The sequence below is a fragment of the Dama dama genome, chromosome 30 (assembly GCF_033118175.1).
Source record: "Dama dama isolate Ldn47 chromosome 30, ASM3311817v1, whole genome shotgun sequence".
Taxonomy (NCBI): Eukaryota; Metazoa; Chordata; class Mammalia; order Artiodactyla; family Cervidae; genus Dama; species Dama dama.
Window position 1 is genome coordinate 79326973 of NC_083710.1, and position 18119 is coordinate 79345091.

Here is an 18119-nt window from a genome sequence, read left to right on the forward strand (position 1 = left end):
CATTCTAATGGGTATATCTTTCCTTTTCTCCTTTGCCTTTAGCCTCTCTTCACTTCTCAGCTATTTGTAAGGCCTCCTCAGACAAACATTTTGCCTTTCTTTTCCTTGGGGATGGTCATGATCGCTGCCTCTTACACATGTCGCAAATCTCCGTTCATAGTTCTTTAGGCACTCTATCAGATCTAATACCTTGAATCTATTTGTCACTTCTACTGTATAACCATAAAGGATTTGATTTAGGTCATACCTGAATGGTCTAGTGGTTTTCCTTACTTTTGTCCATTTAAGTCTGAATTTGGCAATAAGGAGTTCATGATCTGAGCCACAGTCAGCTCTCAGTTGTTTTTGCTGCCTGTATAGAGCTTCTCCATCTTTGTCTGCAAAGAATATAATCATTTGGTATTGACCATCTGGTGATGTCCATGTGTAGAGTCTTGTGTTGTTGGAAGAGGTGTTTGCTGTTACCAGTGCATTCTCTTGGCAAAACTCTGTTAGTTTTTGCCCTGCTTCAGTTTTGTACTCCAAGGCCAAATTTGCCTGTTACTGCAGGTGTCTCTTGGTATCTATTTCACTGATTCTCAAAAAGATAGAGATCTGCCCAGGGGCATGTAAGTCAATTGGAATTTCGGCCTAGATTGCTCCACTCTAAAAACAGAATGCCTCCCAGTCAAGATAAAGCAGTGGAAGTTGGCAGGCTGCTGGATCATCATGTTTATCAGTTTGCAAAGGATTCTGTTTCTGAGTATCAGTCACAAGAACGGTTTAGGTTTCTCTCCTTAGCGAGTCTGCTATTGTGAAGCTAAACCTTTGGAGTCCGAGCCCTGTTGCCCTCATCTCTTTTCCTTACAGACTCCACCGTCTCCTCTTTCCCCTTCTCTTACCCTTTAACTTCTGCCCACCCTACTCTGCTCCGTTTATCCTCAGTCTTCCTTTCCACTCCCTGCCACGCCTACTGGTTTTGTTAGACCTACCAGTGGTTTTAGGAGGTCAGTACTTAAATGTGGCTGCACAAAAGCCAAGTGTACTAGTGAAACAGAAGATTCTCACATTTTTATTTAGAATGAGAGGTGTGAGAAAATACATACACCTGATTCCAAGGCATCAGGAAGAACCGAAAGGTCACTCCTTAAAGAAACTTTCCTGGACCATGCCCACCCTGAGATTAGGGCAGGGTCTCTTGTGATACGCCCTCTTAGGACATTTCTCATAACTCTTGTCACCATGGAAATTAATTGTGTAATAGATGTTTTAGTATCCGTCTCCTCCATAGCATATAAGCTCTCGCAAGCAGAGACCATGCTAATCTTACCCATTGATCATGCCTCGGTTAGTATGGTGGCTCCCACACAGCGGGCACTGTGTTTGGTGGGTGCTTGGGTGGATGGGCAAATACGTGAATGAAAAGCCGTGTTGTTTTGATTCAGTTTCATCTCCTTGTGTGTGGACTGTTGCAGTAGCCTATCGACTGTTCATCCAGTCACCAGCTCCAGGCTGTCATCTGTGCTGTTCCCCCTCCTGCATAACTTTGTCTCGTTCCTTTACACCTTCTTAAACCCGTGACTTCCTACTGCTGCGCTGTGAAGTCTAACTTGTTAGTGAGGCACCTCAGAGTTGAGTTCCCAGCCACCTTTCCAGCCTCGTCTACTCAGTCCCCCCTTGTGCTCTGCACACTGGCCTGATTGCATCAGTGACCACCCTCTGTCACTCGTGTGTCATTTCCCGTCTCTGAATTAATTTATTAATAAATCAAACAATTCTGATTGCAATATTCTGTCTCCCCTTTGCCTGGCAAAATTTTTCTTGACCTTCAAGGCTCTCCTTGGACATCTCTGCTCTATGAACCCCTACCCCAGCCAGAAGTGGTCACATCTTCCTTTGTGCTCACAGGTGACTCTATGCTTCCAAGTTACATGTAACATTTACCACTCGATTTTATACTTGTTTACCTAATTGACCCTTCTCTCAACTTAGTGCTTTTCGGAACAAAATCTTACTCTCTTTTATTGAAAGCTCCCTCGGCGTGGAGCATCAGGGAGATGGCCGTGAAGCCGTGAAGTGTTCCTGAACACCAGAGATACCTGCTGCGATGGACATTTTCATCTGCCACCTACTAGTTACTTCGATATTTCCTTTGTACTAATGCCCTTTTCTTTCTTTTCTTTTCTCTTCTTCTTCTTTTTTGTTTTTTTTTTTTTTGGTGACTTACCTCAAATCTGCTACTTATAAGAAAAATGTAAACACTGAATTTCAAATATGAATTCAGTGATATGTTTAAAAGATTAAAATGTTATTGATTTATAAAACATTCCCAGTACCATATCTAGAGAAAAAACATATAATACATTGATTCTTATATTCTCAGAAGAGGTTTTATCTTCTTTTTCAAATATATTTATTCACTTATGGCTGTGCTGGGGTCTTCATTGCTTTTTGCTCAGGCTTTCTCTAGTTGCAGCAGAGCAGGGGCTACTCTTCATTGCAGTGCACAGGCTCCTCACTGAGGTGGCTTCTCTTGTTGCAGAACACAGGCTCTAGACGTGTGGGTGTTAGTAGTTGGGGCACACAGGCTCAATAGTTTTGGCTCATGGGCTCAGTAGTTGTGGCTTGTGGGTGTAATTGCTCTGCGGCATGTGGAATCTTCCCAGACCAGGGATCGAACCCATGTCCCTTGCCTTGGCCGGCAGATTCTTATCCACTACACTACCAGGCAAGTCCCCAGAATAGCTTTTTATTAAAAGAAAAAAGTCTTGATTTATTTATTTGGCCACACTGAGTCTTAGTTGCGTCACATTGCGGCCAGTAGACACTCCAGTTGTGGCATGCAGGCTCTGGAGCTGCAGTGTGCGGGCTGCAGGATGTGGATCTTAAGGTTCCTTGAGCAGGGATCGAACCTGCATCCTCTGCAGTGCAAGGCAGATTCTTAAGCACTGGACCACCAGGGGCATCCCAGAATAGCTCTTATCTTAATCCCAAAGTTCTCAAACTTCCCATCAGTTTAGCGTCCAGGTGTCTGATGCTGTGTGTCTGACGTCACCCGTCAGGAGTCAGCACACGCCGTTCTAGTCCCAGGCGGCCTGCACACACACTGGTGTCACTTTAATCCTCTGTACAGTGGGGACTGTCGTCTCCCCTGAGGAAGCCGGCTCAGAAGCCTTGAGCAGCATTTTCTGTAAAGTGGAAAAAGAAAAGTCATGATGATGTTAAAAGATGCTTAAGGAGAGGAAGTGGCTTCTGTTACTTCACTTGTGCGTTTGACACTGTCTTAAGGGATGATTAGAAAATGAGATTGCTACTCAGTGTAATCAAGGTGTTAGTAATGTTTGAAGTCCAGTGTCTTTAGAATCAAAAAAGTGGCATCAATAGCAAGGCTCTTACCCCTGGAGACAGCTGGTTAAATGTGAAAGGAGACTCAGGTTTTTTACACGCGGAGATTTCATTGGCAGTTTCAGTGGCCTGAGCATCTTCCCAAGGAGCAGATTTAGTGTATCTTGTTTGAAAGACTCTGTAAGCTATCATCAGAGGTTATATGAAGCCACCCCATTGGTGATTTTATACTTGAATGTGAAGGGCAGCGATACTGTCAACCCAAACCAGAGTGTTCTCAGCCTCGGCTGGCACTTTTGGTTGCATAGGTCTTTGCCATTGGGGGGCTGTCCTGTGCATCACAGACTGTTGAGTAACAATCCTGGCCTCTCCCTCAGATGTCTGCAGCACCTCCCACCCCCCAGTCCTGACAACTAGAAACGTCTCCAGATACTGCCAGATGACATTGAGGGGCGCAAAATTACCCCTGATCACAGGCCACTGACCTGAACTAAGCTTTTACAGAGCCTTTCACCTGTTTTGACATGCACGGTGCTGGGTGGTAAATAGAACCCTGAAAAGAGTTAACCCACACCCTGGAGGAGGCAGTGACCTATGAAGCTTGTTGAGATCTTTTGACTAGGTAGAATATTTCTAGTCATTGACTGAAATAGCTTTGGTTGAGGCTATCAGTAAAAATTTGTTTCAAAGAAGTTTAACATCTGTTTTCATTTCTGCTTTTGTCAGTTGCTTTGCTACTCAATTCCTTTATTTTAGCTTGTCTTCCTCTTAGGACTTAAAATATTTAAGTACATGTCAAAATTTCCAGTTTGATGGGAAATATGTTTTATTGAAACAGAAATGAAGATGTTAAGAACTTTAGGCTAGGATGGTGAAAAGTTTAATGTTGTTAATCAGGCTAGATGACAGCAGAGTAGATAATACTGAAGGGAGCTCAGTCTGGTTCTATTCAAGATTCACTTCCTGTTCTTGTTTATCATTGGAAAGTTGTACCTTATGAAGATTTTAGATTCAGATCATTGTATTATTCTAAGAAAAAAATTTCAAAATGCTCACCACGTCTTGGTAACCATGGCAAGATATGTAACACAAAAAAATAATCTCATATCTATCTCAGGGTTGAGTTTTTTTTTGGTATATGGTATACCTTGAGTTCGGAAATATCTAATTTGCTTCTGTTATCTGAGGTCAAAGGAAAAAACGGCTTTCTGAATTACAAGACACAGGCACGCCTGTTAGTTGAAGTAATAGAACCAACACTGGTTTATTTAGTAGAAAGAGGGTTTATTATTAAAGTAGTTCAGAGACTACTTGGGGGAGGGCAAAAATCCAGTCTTGGATGCAATGAAACCATAATTAATACTTAAATTGATCCCTTCCCATTGAGAGAAGGTTGTTTGCCTACTTAATGTTTTATATTGACTTGTAGAACATAAGATTCATGAGGGTAACTTGGTCTGTATTGTTTTCAGTTCTTGCATCCTGGTGCCACAAACAGTAGGAGGCCCTTAATAGATAATTTTTGTATAAATATGAGATAAAGCATGTATTCATTAGTATCAGCAACAACATGGAGAGAAAGTACAGTAGTGTTGAAATGTTAATATTATACATTCTATTGGGGGATTTTTTTGGCAGCAAAATAAGCTCTTTTTCTTTAGTAATTTTGACCAATAAATATTAAATGACTATTTTGTACCATAGAGCCCTGTTTTACATATGTTCCTTTTAAATGAACACCCATGGCAGTCTTGCAAGAGTAGCAGATATTGATACGGTTGTATCCTTCATGAGAAAGTGGAGGGTCTGAGAATTGATTTAATCATCAGGCTCACAGCTATTTAAGTGACAGAGCCTAGATTGAAATCCATGCCTGTCTGACTCAACACAAACATGTCCCTCTGTGCAACAGAGCCTTAATGCCACTTTCCTTTTTTTTTTTTTTTTAAGGTTAAAAAAGTGCAATTAATGGTCACCTATATAAATTCATCAAACTGAAACTTGCTTTTTGGATTTTCAACTACAGTGTTGCAAATGTTTATAAAAATGTTAGTCTCTAAGGGCAGCTTTAATGATTACATTCAAGTTTTGCTGCTAAATGAGAAGTAAAAAAATAATCCACCATGGAATGATATGTGAAAAGGCACCAAGTATGCAATACTCCAGTTATTTAGCTTTTAAATTTCATTTTAAGTTGACGTTGTCGTTGTTCAGTTGCTAAGCCGTTTCCGACTCTGCGACCACATGGATTGCAGCATGCCAGGCTTCTCTGTCCTCCACCATCTCTTGAAGTTTGCTCCTACTCATGTCCACTGAGTCAGTGGACCATCCAACCATCTCATTCACTGTCATCTCCTTTTCCTCCTGCCCTCAATCTTTCCCAGCATCAGGGTCTTTTCCAGTGAGTTGGTTCTTCAAGTTAGGTGGCTGAAGTATTGGAGCTTCAGCTTCAGCCTCATTCCTTCCAATGAATATTCATGGCTGATCTCCTTTAGGACTGACTGGTTTGATCTCTTTGCTTTCCAAGGGACTCTCAAGAGTCTTCTCTAGCACCACACTTTGAAAGCATCAGTTCTTCGGCACTCAGCCTTTTTTATGGTCCAACTCTCACATCTATCTGTGACTACTAAGAAAAACCATAGCTTTGACTATACGGACCTTTGTCAGCAAAATGATGTCTCTGCTTTTTAATGGGTTGTCTAGGTCTGTCATAGCTTTCCTTCCAAGGAGCAGGCATCTTTTAATTTCATGGCTGCAGTCATCATCTACAGTGATTTTGAAGCCAAGAAAATAAAATCTGTCACTGCTTCCACTTTTTCCCCTTCTATTTGCCATTAAGTGATGGGACCAGATGCCACGATCTTAGTTTTTTGGATGTTGAGTTTTAAGCCATCTTTTTCACTCTCCTCTTTCATCCTCATCAAGAGGCTGTTTAGTTCCTCTTCACTTTCTGCCATTAGAGTGGTATCATCTGCATATCTGAGGTTGTTAATATTTCTCCCAGCAATCTTGATTCCAGCTTGTGATTCATTATTTTAATTTAATAGACAGAAAAACAAAAACAAAAAACTATGCTGTTTCTCTTCAGAGCTCCCTAATGCTATCACTGTGTTTTATACTTTTTTAAAAAAAAATTCTGAAATAATTCAGGCCTTATAGGAAGGTTATAAGAACAGGACCCTAAACCCAGATGTCCTAATTGTTAGCGTTTTTTATGTTTGTTTTGTCATTTTCCCTCTCTCTCTCTCTATATATATATATATATATTTTTTTTTTTTTTCCTGAATCATCTGAGAGCAAGTTGTCGATGTAATGCCCTTTATCCCTGAATACCTCAGTATATATTACCATAAAATTAGCAACTGGACAGTTTTATAGCAAAAGAAGAAAAAGAAAAGATGACCATGGGACTTCTCGGAATTACAGCTTGTGTTTCATTGATATGTCCCTTTACTCTTTTATCTGGGACAGTCTTCATTCTGTCTTTATCTCCTGTGATCTTGGCATTTTGAAGAGTATAAGCTAGTATTACTTTATAGAAGATGGTACTGATTTTAATAATGTAGTAAAACTAAAGTTTTTGAAGGCAGCATTGGATGAAAATAATTTGTGCTTCCGTGTTTCTCTTGGTATAATCTGTTAGAGCTTTTTATTTTGAAAAATTTCAATCACAGAGGCAGAGAGAATAATAAAATGAGCCCTGTGCTTATTTTATTGCTCCGTCATGTCTGACTGTTTGTGCTCCCATGGACTGTCATCTGCCAGGCTCCTCTGCCCATGGGGATTCTCCAGGCAAGAATACTGGAGTGAGTTGCCATGCCCTCCTTCAGGGAATCTTCCCAACCCAGGGATTGAACCCAGGTCTCCTGCATTGCAGGCGGATTCTTTACCGTCTGAGCCACCAGGGAAGCCCTCTCCTCCAGGGGATCTTCCCAACCCAGGGATATTTCCCACATTGCAGGCAAATTCTTTACCATCAGAGCCACCAGGGAACCCAAAATGAGCCCTAGAACCCAGAAATAATAGTGAAAATTTTTGCCTCCCTTCCCTATTCTTTTTCTGGTTCCTTAAAAACTAAATACTTTCAGACGTTTTGTTTCAGTTTTTGGACATCCTAATCAAGTGGAAGTTGCTTAGTCATGCTCTTTGACCTGATGGGCTGTAGCCTGCCAGGCTCTTCTGTCCGTGGAATTTTCCAGTCAGGAATACTGGAGTGGGTTGCCATTCTGTTCTCCAGGGGATCTTCCTGACCCAGAGGTTGAACCCAGGGCTCTTGCATTGCAGGCCACAAGGGAATATTCCATATTTAAGGAAGGTCTGAAAAGTAGTGACATTTGCTTATAGAAACATATTACTTTAACCTAGCAAAATTATTTATAATTCCTTAATAATTCCTTATTATATACTACCAAAACTATATTCAGATTTCTCCTGTATTCATTTTTTTCTCTTTGAAAAAGCCCTTTATATTTGGTTTTGCATTTGGTTATGGTATCTCTTAGCTTTCTCTTTTTTTAATTAGACACTCCTTCTTCCCATTTGGTAGAAAGCTTTAATATTTGTTGTGGTATAATGAATAAGCCTGGATTGTCTTGCTCTTTATCTTTTCCAGGGTCCTCTTAGTGTGTATCCACAGAAAACAGAGGTTGAAAAGCTTAATGCTTTCTTTCTCATACTCCCTTGCATCCAGAGTTCTGCCGACGATTTAGGGTCTTGTGCAGTTTGAATTCAGTGAGCTGAATTCAGTGTGAGCTGAGGCAGTAGCATTTGAGATTCCTGTTTTGGTGGTCCATTTCCACAGACCCCCCCAGGGCCCTGGAGGTTATAGATCAGACTACTTACTGCTCCCTAGACTCTGTTGAAATGATGTAATGACTTCCTGATTCCCAGCATCCTGACTGTGGCAGAGGAAGCAGTGTTCATGGTAGACCAGTCCTTATGTGTTGCATCAGAGTCTGTTCCTGGACACCAAGCCTGGATCTACCCTTCTGGCCCTTTTAAAAATTTTACAAATGCCTAGTTTTGTAAAGTAAATTTTCTCTTGCCCAAAACAGCTTGAAAGTTTTCTATTATCTGTAGGTGAACCTTGGCTGACAGTATTGGTAATCAAAAGAATGTAAGTTTTATCTTTGACTTCAGATGTATATGTCCAGAGCAACATACCCATATCTGAAGCATGCAGATTTGAACTGGACTGTGGTTTAAGGGAAAAGAAGCAGTTTTTTGCCCGTGTGTGTGTGTGTGTGTGTGTGTGTGTGTGTGTGTGTGTGAAAGCCCGACAGTCTTTCCATGCGGATATCTGGTATAACCTGTTCTTTGCTGGTGACTTTATCACAAAAAGCCATTTCTTACTAGGATTTCTCATGGGTCCATTGAGACTACCCTTCCCTGCCCTCTTGAGGTATGAACATGGCTCCATGTGTCTCATTCCCATCTTTCCACGTGACTTGGGTTGTGCGGCTCAGTGGTGAGAGATGGAGACCAGCAGCCGTGTGACCACCACCTGCCCCTCCGACTCATCCCTGAATTTCTGCCTCCACCCCTGATGTCCCAGCAGTATGGGAAATATATTGGAGACTATACTTAACAATTTAAAAAATTTATGACAGAAAATTTCAAAGATATGTGAATGCAGAGAGGACAGTATAATGAAAGACTACCGTGTACCCATCGCCTTATCAACATTTTGTCAAACACCAAACTTCAAATAGTTTGACAGTTGGGTCCCTTATGAGACACTTTTTCTTCCTTTCTCTTTTCCATTTTACTCTTGCTTCCTCAATTCTTCATGGCCAAGGCCTACAGTATTTCTCAGCCCTGCCCCTGCCATCAGTTGACCAGCCCCTCCCCAGGTCTCTCCCCTAGGGATCTTGCCCTCCTCCCAGAGTCTCCCTTCCTTGGGTCTCTGGGGACCTGAGCGTGTGGGTGCAGGCACCATCCATGCCCAGTCTCAGGTCGAACCCTTTCCAGATTGTTGGAACTCACACCAGGGACTGTGTTGAATTACAAGATACGGTACGCCGGTAACGTAGTTTGTGTTGATTTTTTAAAACCCTGATACAGGCAATGACCCCATATATTTTTACTATATATTTTAAAAAGCAGATATTTCACTCCAGGACTTAAGGGGAAAATTGTGGAACTCAAACAGTGAGAACACATCAAAATGTTACTTTTTTTAGAGTAGGATTAAAACCTTTTTCAGCCTCCGTGTAGTTTCGTTTTGACGCATTTTTTTTCTTCTCAAAACCTGCATGGGAAAAGTCATTCTTATAAGATATGGAAACCAGAAATAAATGTTCTCACACTGAAAAAACTGTTAAAAGCCAGTCAAAAATTACTTGAGTTCTTGGTTCAGACCCATTGTAGTAGGTACCATGTGGGACAGAAGGGTTCCTGCCCAGACGTGGCTGGCAGTTTACTCAAGTAGACAAAACATCCAAATAACACTGTCAGCAATGAGAAGCAACATAGTAAGTGTGCAAATAAAGAGAAAGCGGAAGTCTTTACAATTTGGGGGGCAGATAAGCAATTGAAAAATAAAATAATATCTGGATCTGCATTATCAGGAACAGATTAAATGAACATAATCATCTGTTGCCTCTTTGTATATGGAAGAACAGGGAAAGCTAGTGGCATGCCTCTTACACTCTCATCAGAAAACTTTTTGGTTTTTTTTTTTGGAAAAGAAGCCTTGATTTATTTAAATGTCATTACAGTTTCCAATTTAAAATATTTTCCAGGATTAGTATTTCAGTACCATAATGTATTAGTTATCTGTTACTGCCTAACAGACAAGAATAATAACACAAAAGAATAAAACCTCTCCCCCACCATACTTGAATAGTACTAATCATAATAAGGGGATTCTGAGGAGGCTTTAGGGGTAAAGAGTCCACCTGCCAGTGCAGGATACGGTTCTGCAGGTAAGAGATACGGGTTCATTCCCTGGGTCGGGAAGATCCCCTGGAGGAGGGCATGGCCACCCACTCCAGTATTCTTGCCTGGAGAATCCCATGGACAGAGGGAGCCTGGCAGGCTACATACAGTCTGTAGGGTCGCACAGAGTGGCAGATGACTGAAGCAACTTAGCTCACATGCACCACAATCATAATATGGACAGAGAATGGTAAAGGCCTGACAGAAGCAGAAGCGATGAAGAAAAGGTGGTGAGAATACAGAGGAGCTGTACAGAAACGGTCTCAATGACCCAGATAACCGTGATCATATGATCACTTATGTGGAGCCAGGCATCCTTCAGTGTGAAGTCAAGTGGGCCTTAGGAAACATTGCTACAAATAAAGCTAGTGGAGGTGATGGAATTCCAGTTGAGCTATTTCAAATCCTAAAAGATGATGCTGTGAAAGTTCTGCCCTCAATATGTCAGCAAATTTGGAAGATTCAGCAGTGACCACAGGACTGGAAAAGATCAGTTTTCATTCCAGTACCAAAGAAGGGTAATGCCAAAGATTGTTCAAACTACCGGACAGTTGTGCTCATCTCACATGCTAGTAAGGTTATGCTCAAAATCCTTCAAGCTAGGCTTCAGCAGTACATAAACTGAGAACTTACAGATGTACAGTTCAGTTCAATTCAGTCGCTCAGTTGTGTCTGACTCTTTGAGACCCTATGGATCGCAGCACATCAGGCCTCCCTGTCCATTACCAACTCCCGGAGTCCACCCAAACCCATGTCCATTGAGTCGGTGATGCCATCCAATCATCTTATCCTCTGTCGTTCCTTTCTCCTCCTGCCCTCAATCTTTCCCAGCATCAGGGTCTTTTCAAATGAGTCAGCTCTTTGCATCAGGTGGCCAAAGTATTGGAGTTTCAGCTTCAACATCAGTCCTTCCAGTGAACAAGCTGGGTTTAAAAAAGGCAGAGGAACCAGAAATCAAGTTGCCAACGTCCGTTGGATCATAGAGAAAACAAAGGAATTCCAGAAAAACATCTACTTCTGCTTCAGTGACTATGCAAAAGCCTGTGCATAACCTGTGCATTGACTGTGCAGATCACAACAAACTGAAAAAATTCTTAAAGAGATGGGCATACCGGGCCACCTTACATGTCTCCTAAGAAACCTGTTTGCAGGTCAAGAAGCAACAGTTAGAACCTTATATGAAACAACTGACTGGTTCAATATTGGGAAAGGAGTACGTCAAGGCTGTATATTGGAACCCTGCTTATTTAACTCTATGCAGAGTACGTCATGAGAAATGCCGGGCTGGATGAATCACAAGCTGGAAACAAGATTGCTGGGAGAAATATCAACAACCCAAATGCAGATCATACCACTCTAACGGCAGAAAGTGAAGAGGAACTAAAGAGTCTCTTGACGAGAGTGAGAGAGGGGAGTGAAGAAACGGGCTTAAAACTCAACATTCAGAAAACTAAGACCATGGTATCCAGTCCCATCACTTCATGGCAAATGAAGGAGAAAAAGTGGAAGCAGTGACTGAGTTTATTTTCTTGGGCTCCAGAATCACTGCAGATGGTGACTGCAGTCATGAAATTAAAAGATGCTTGCTCCTTGGAAGGAAAGCTATGACAAACTTTGTGTGTTAAAAAGCAGAGATATCACTTTGCCAACCTAGGTGTGTATAGTCAAAGCTATGATTTTTCCAGTAGTTGTGTATGGATGTGAGAGTTGGATCATAAAGAGGGCTAAGCACAGAAGAATTGATGCTTTCAAATTGTGGTGCTGGAGAAGACTCTTGAGAGTCCCATGGACAGCACAGAGGTCAATCCTAAAGGAAATCAACCCTGAATATTCATTGGAAGGATTGATGCTGAAGCTGAAGCTCCAGTACTTTGGCCACCTCATGTGAAGAGCTGATCATTGGAATATACTCTGATGCTGGTAAAGATTGAAGGCAAAAGGAGAAACAGGTGGCAGAGGATGAGATGGTTAGATAGCATCATTGACTAAGTGGACATGGATTTGAGCAAACTCTGGGAGATAGTGGAGGACAGGGAAGCCTGGTGTGCTACAGTCCATGGGGTCGCAAAGAGTCAGACACAACTTAGTGACTGAATAACAGCAACAATCATATAATGTCCTCAACTACCATTTGATGACCTGTGGTTTGTGTGTGCGTATGTGTGTGTGTGTGTGTATAATTTTTAAAATTTATTTATTCATTTATCGCTGTGCTGGGTCTTCATTGCTGCCTGAGGGCTTCCTCCAGTTGTGGCCAGTGCGGACTGCTCTCTAGTTGCGGTGCGTGGGCTTCTGGTTGCGGTGGCTTCTCTTATTGTGGAGCACAGGCTCTAGGGCATGCAGGCTTCAGTAATTGCAGTGTGTAGTCTCAGTAGTTGTGGCACACAGGCTTAGTTGGCCCTCAGCATGTGGGATCTTAGTTCCCAGACCAGGGATCAAACCCACGTCTCCTTCATTGGCAGGTGGATTCTAAACCACTGGACCACCAGGGAAATGCCAACATATATTTCTTTGAGCATTATCTCTTTGCAAGGTGCTGTGCTCAAAGCTACCCAGAATGGAAAGAAGATTCAAGATCTCTGCCCTAATGGGGCTTATGTTTAAACTAAGGGATATAAGAGTGATGCATGTAAAATAACAGACCACAGGCTGTGTGATGGTTGGCAGAGAGCGTACATGTCACGTAGTGCTGTTATTTCATTGATAAGATAACGGAAATCTAGAAAGGCTAAAAGACTTGGCAAGAGGTGATATAGCTGATACACAGTCAAACCAGAACCAGGTTTCCAGGCCATTGTATTTTTTCTCTTCTTTTGTGGCAAGATAATTTTTGTCTAAAGTTAAAACTGTGTGGCATAGGCTATATGAAAGCCAAGTAAGTTGAGGAAAGGGAAGATGGGTGGCTTTGAGTAGTCAAAGGAGAATGAAAGGAGGAGGTACAGTTAGAATGTGAGTGTAAAGAATGAATGGCAGAAGCAGGAGAATCCAACCAAGAGGACCAAGTATTTGTCATATTCATGGGGTAGACCAGCTATCTTGAGAGGTACTTATTGAGCAATGAAGAACAGCGAGGTAGCAGACGCTTGAAAGTATGAGAGAGGAACTTGCACTTCATGCGGTCCATGATGGGGAACTACTCTCAATCCTGGAGCATGAAATGACACGATGAAACTGGGATTAGGGAAGATTACATCTGTTTGCTGGGAGAACTGCATAGAGGGCACATTCTTTTCTTACCCTTGGTGTATGGGTCGGTGTGTTAATTAGCCTCTGTTGTGGCTTCAAATTAGCCCTGAGGTCTCAGTGGCTGAATATAAATGCATCTCTCATTTGCACTACTTTGTCAACACAGATGGATGGGGTATGGGCTGGGGAGTTCTCCATTTACTCATTCAAGGACCCAGGCTGACAGAGGTCCCGCATCTAGAACCTCTCTGGTCCCCACGGCCGAAGAGTGGTGTGGGAGGTTCGTCACTACTGTCCAAAGCTCCATGTAGGAAGGGACCTACATTGTTTTTTCTGGCCAACCCATTGGCTGGAGGTAGTCACATGAGCCACAATAGAAAGTTGAGAATATCCAGTGAGCAGTAAGTGTCTCTTCCAAGGCTGTCTGAGGACCTGGCATATACTTCTACTTGTTTAAAAGAGACAGTGTAGTGATAATGAGTGACAGACCTTGGAGCCAGACTGTAGAGTCAAGAGCCTGTCTCCCCTGCTTGCTAGTTGTGTGGCTTTGGGTAATTGACTGAACTTTTCTGGGGCATAATTTCCTCATCTATAAAACAGGGATAGTAATGGGACCAGGAAAAGGAAATGACAACCCACTCCAGTATTCTTGCCTAGAGAATCCCGTGGACAGAGGAGCCTGGTAGGCTGTTGTCCATAGGGTCGCACAGAGTCAGAAGCGACTTAGCATGCATGCATGCATTGGAGAAGGAAATGGCAATCCACTCCAGTGTTCTTGCCTGGAGAATCCCAGGGACAGAGGAGCCTGATGGGCTGCCGTCTATGGGGTTGCACAAAGTCGGACACAACTGAAGTGACTTAGCAGCAGCAGCAGCAATGGGACCAGCCTTGAAGAATTATTATAGGCTTGAATACATATAAAGCCTATCTCATACCATGTTACTGTTAGCAATTGTTTAGCATGGTTTTTGTTATTAATCTGCTGACTTCCGGTGTAGCACCTGAAAGGAAGGCCAAAGTGTCTGGCTTCAGGTGAGGGGAGCAGTAGGCAAGACGTTGTAGTCATTTAGGTGTGTGATGCCAGCATCCAGCCTAGGATGCTGATTTGGGGCAAAGAAAAGATGGGCAAGAGTGAGTTCTGGAGGAGAAAATGAAAGCAGGGCTTACTGGCCAAATACTGTGGATGAGAGACGATGATCAGGTGTGGGACTGAGGGAATGGAGCTTGAGAAGCAGAGAAATTAGGGTGCTCCCACAGGGAAAGAAGATAAGCTGAAGGTTCGATGTGGTGTTGGGACATGTCCGAGGCCCAGGAAGCCACAGGAAGTGGAGGAATGGAGCCGTCTCTTAATGAACGTAGTTCTGTAGGTGGTGAAAACCTTGTGCTCCCAGTCGCACTACCCTGGGGCCAGAGGGTTTGGATCGAGCTCCCAGCTCCACGTCTCCGTGGCCTGGCGCTCCAGTCTCCTCATCAGCAAAATAAAGTTATGTGTGTGCGCTCAGTCACTCAGTCGTGTCCGACTCTTTGCAACCCCATGGACTGTAGCCTGCCAGGCTCCTCTGTCCATGGGATTTTCCAGGCAAGAGTACTGGAGTGGGTTGCCATTTCCTCCTCCAAGGGATCTTCCTGACCCAGGGATTGAACCCCCCCGTCTCCTGCACTGGCAGGAGGATTCTTTACCACTGAGCCATGTGGGAAGCCCCAGATAAAGTTCTACCCACCCCTTAAAGGAGTGAGGATTGAGGGAGGTAATGCCTGTCAGGTACTCGAAAGCGGTGTGTAGCAAACAGTCAGCAGTTGTTCCTTCTCAGCTAATTGAACTTTCAAATGAATAAAAATCTGAGGATTATTTTTTAAGTGACCAGTTCTTCAGAGTTTAATGTAAAGCAAATGTCCAGTGACATCAGTTCTCCTGAACGCTAGTCACCCCCAGATTCCAAAACATGGGCTGTGTTGTCACCAGATCAACTCTTCATTTTTTCACTCTTAATAGTCCAATGAGCAGATGTTTTTAGCTTTGCAAAGAATAACAAATTACAGTGGGCTAAGAGTGACCAAAATAGACCATTTTAAAAGTTTATTTAAGAGCCGAGCTTCCTCTTTTAAGGTTGCCTGGTACATTTTAGAGATCAGTAGGAGCCACTGCCCTTGCCTCTTGAAATTTAAAGTTGTTTTCAAACAGAACATATTTCTGTAACTAAATATGAACTGGCTTCTTGGGAAATTAGTTCTGTTCTTAATATATCTGCTTTAAATTGCAGGGTCTTTGAGAAGCCCTGTCTTCAATTACACAATTACATATTCTCTAGCATATGTAACTTCTTTTTCATTTCCCAAAAAAATTAAGAACTTTGGAGATCTTTCAGTAGGGCTTTAGTATTTTGTTGGCAATGGTACAAAACAGGTGCTGTTAATTCGATGCGTATTTGAGAGACTTCTTTGGGCCAGGCTGTACCAGGTGCTGCATATCTAACCTACAGCACTTTCATCCTCGGGGAACTCACAGCCGGAGCGTGTTGTCTTCCAACTCTTGGTTATTTGTCCTGTTGAAGGGTTAGCTAACCTGCTGGCCTATAATTAAACCTGCCTTCTCATACTTTTTTTCCGAGTCTGTGTGCTTCAGTTCTTTTTATGACTGGGACATGAAGTTAGGGTTACGTTCCTGTTGCTCCTTGTCTCTGAATTTACCAGGTTCCTTTCCTTAATTTAGATTTCTTTATAAAGTGTGGGCAATACAGTCTGTTCATCCTGTTTCATAGATTGTGAAAAGGAAGATATTACATAATTCCTGGACCAGTTGCACTCTTCATATATACCTGATGTCATTTCTAAAATCTAACCTTTACTGTTCTGTACTATCCTATATTGTCACTGAAGAGTCTGCGTGTTTATACTGACTTAAGCTAAGTAGCTTTGAGAGTTTGTTTTTTTTTAATTAACCAAATGATCCTTTTAGAAATAAAAATAAAACTGTGGAAGAGGAAGTATGGTTAGCTGCCTGTAGCTATCAGCTTCAGAGAAGGCACTGGTGACCCAATCCAGTACTCTTGCCTGGAAAATCCTGTGGACGGAGGAGCCTGGTAGGCTGCATGCAGTCCATGGGGTCGCTAATAGTCGGATACGACTTAGTGACTTCACTTTCGCTTTTCACTTTCATGCATTGGAGAAGGAAATGGCAACCCACTCCAGTGTTCTTGCCTGGAGAATCCCAGGGACGGGGGAGCCTTGTGGGCTGCCGTCTATGGGGTCGCACAGAGTCAGATACGACTGACGCGACTTAGCAGCAGCAGCAGCTATCAGCCTTCTTAGATGTTTTCTTCCTACCTCCCTGTTATTATTTAAAATTGTTAATAATATATCACCTGGTCAATGTAGAAGGACTTATAGGTTGTGATTTTCAAATAATGTCTGGTATATAAGGCCACCTCCTTTTTTCCTGTAACAGAATACAAATATTATACATCATTGTCCCTGTTTTCCAAGGTTACCTACTCCCGAGGGAAATGCATAGGAAATAAACCTGAAGCCAACTAATAATACAAGATAGTGCTCCAAGGCCATGTAGGAACCATGGCTTCATGAATGAAATAGGCAATAAGGGCCTTTCAAAGGACAAGGAATAACTGAGTTTGATTAGAGTACAGACCTTTTTAAAAAAGATTAATTGGAGGTAGGTTTAAAGTTTACCTTTTTGGCAGTATGGCTCCTGATCATCGGATAAAATCGTGTATATAGACTTGTGGTATAGTAGAAGGAGGAGGCAGAAGACTGTGCTGAAAAAAGCGCGTTATTCCTTTGTCAAGTGACATAGATATTTACTGTCTTGTTTGAAGGATCTTAAGAACTGACCCCGTTAGCACAAAGAGGACTCTCTCATCTACTATGAAACAGCATGTTGGCTCATACAAACAGTAGTCTGTGCTGGAACACAGTCATACAACTTGTGTGCCATAAAGATGCTCTGAAATTCAGGAAGCTTTTGTTTCTAGTTTTCATTTAGCAACTTTCACAATGGTTTCTCTTTGGGAATCAAACTCAAATGTCTACATTAAGTGCCACCTTGCATAAAGTGTAGTATTTTGCCCTTTTTCTTCTTCACTTGGAAAAATTTATAGATGAAGGAAAGGCCCTAAGTTCCTGACTTCTATCCATGTGGTCATCTATCTCCCTAAGGAGTCACAAAGACCAGTGGCTATTTTTGACAATGGCTTTAAGGTATCTGTGAAATTAACACAATACAAATCTGAAAGTACACAGTAAATGATATTGAGTCAACCATTAAGATTAGTTTTCTTACAGGATAAAATCTGAAAGTGAGTAAGGTAAGACTTTAAAAGAAAGTATTTCCAGGATATAAAGCCTAATAAAAATTTTCAGTATGACCCATCATATACCATTTCATTTCTTTAGTTATCAAATGTGGAGTCATTGCTAACATAGGTACTGTCTTAAGGTAGTTGAGGGATCCAGTAAAGCAAATCTGAGCCGGCAGATGGTTTACTGTACTTGGGGAGGCCGTGCTACTTGTAAAGAAAGTGTTAGTTGCTCAGTCATGTCCGACTCTGTGCAACCCTGTGGACAGAGGAGCCTGGTGGGCTACTGTCCTTGGGATTCTCCAGGCAAGAATACTGGAGTGGGTTGCCATTCCCTTCTCCAGGGAATCTTCCTGA

General features: G+C 42.3%; 1 protein-coding gene across 1 annotated transcript in view; it reads left to right on the top strand.

The window, feature by feature from the left end:
- Positions 1-18119, top strand: part of UBAC2 (UBA domain containing 2) — a 165711-nt gene that overhangs the window by 63541 nt on the left and 84051 nt on the right. The gene's annotated exons all lie outside the window — the stretch shown is intronic.